Below are 1,556 nucleotides of genomic sequence, written 5' to 3'. Positions count from 1 at the left end.
CATTAAAAGCTAGAATCTGGCTCTAGCATGGAGAAATGAATCCATCTAGGGTGTGAAACTGTGAATGTGTAGTGTACGGTGTTGTGTTATGACAAAAAAAAAAGGGGGTTATTGTTGACTTTTTCATGTTAAGTATCTCTTTTTCCTTTTGTGAGACTCTTTCCTTAGCTCTGGAAGCCCAAAACTTGTATTTTGAAGGAGAATGTTAGATAAATAATGACTATTTTGAAAACATGAACAATCACCAATCAAATAAAAATACACGATACTCTAATTTAATGCTACTAATTAAATTTACTCTTTTAATTTTATTAAGGAAAAGTATAGGTAAACAATGAAAATATTAAACAATGTAAACAATAGATATATTGGATGTTCATTTTACTAGTGTACGGATGGTTATTTTAATATTAAAATTTAGAGGGTTAATTTGAAGATGTAGTGTGTTTTTATTTGATTGGTGGTTGTTCATATTGTTCAACAAAGTCATTGTCCCCCTAGCATTCCCCTTTTATTAATTCACATTAGTTACACATTGTTCAAAAATATTGTTGGTTACTTCTATTTTTTCTATTTTGAACTCTGCAAAGAGAAATTTGGGGACAACTTAAAAAAAAATAGAGGGAACAAATCAGTTGCCAGGAAGATTGCACAATTTGATATATAACTGTGGGACTTCAGCCACTGTTATCTTAGTCCATGGAATAGCATGCAATGTTATCTTGAGAGTACTCTTTAGGTTTGACTTTAATTTCCCACTAACTGGTAAGAATTCTAAAACTTCAAAATATTTTGCATGCTGTATGCTGTATTTTATCTTTTAACACTCTTACAGCTGGGACTTATCTACAAAATTAGTGGACATGGAGAGTTGGCCAAAGCTTATTTCCTGGAAGGAAAGACACATCTTACTCGCTACATTTGCCTTCTTTCATCATTGCATTTTGCTGTAAACTAGGTATTTTACCCCATTGTAACCTCTTATCTCTTATTTATTTATTTATAAACTCTTAAATTCTTATCAGATTCATGATTGTTCTATTTATAGTTATAAAATTCAGATTTCCAATCCACCCAATCAGGACAATGAATCACTAAATGGAGAAGTACACTTCAACAAGTGAATTATAATTGAACCGTTTAAATTAAAATAATAATTTATTTTCAGTTATGTATTATATTAGAAAAAAGCTAACACATAATAAAAAACACTTAGTTTAGTAACTGCCAAGTTGGCATTCCCTCAAGACCCTTTGTAAGAACTTATTTGCTAATCCATAGTGTTGTTCAAAAACGGTCAAAAACAATTTTATCTTATTTGACCTATTTAATTGTATCAACAGTCAAACATCAAATTGAATCGATTAGGTCCAATTTATCATTTTTTCAATTAAACTGACTACTGATCCAATTCGGGATAACTATATATAGTTCTATTTATTAATTTGTTTTACTTAATTATTCAATTAAATTCACAAGTACAAAAGCTTGTACATAAGATCACTAATAATTTTTTGTGTTAACGTCATTTTGAGTAATAAAGGTTATATGCTCTT

The 1,556-nt window shown here is 29.5% G+C and overlaps 1 protein-coding gene across 2 annotated transcripts in view; it reads left to right on the top strand.

Moving 5' to 3' along the window:
• LOC107642676 (separase-like) overlaps positions 575-1,556 on the top strand; it is an 11,106-nt gene continuing 10,124 nt past the window's right edge. For both annotated transcript variants that reach the window (XM_016346098.2, XM_021122909.1), the window contains exons 1-2: positions 575-739; positions 836-958. The gene's annotated coding sequence lies outside the window, so the exon portion shown is untranslated. The remainder of the gene's footprint in view (positions 740-835; positions 959-1,556) is intronic.

This window comes from Arachis ipaensis, chromosome B05, assembly GCF_000816755.2.
Source record: "Arachis ipaensis cultivar K30076 chromosome B05, Araip1.1, whole genome shotgun sequence".
In the NCBI taxonomy this organism is placed as follows: Eukaryota; Viridiplantae; Streptophyta; class Magnoliopsida; order Fabales; family Fabaceae; genus Arachis; species Arachis ipaensis.
The sequence above is the reverse complement of the archived record's forward strand: the minus strand, read 5'-3'. Positions and strand labels throughout refer to the sequence as shown.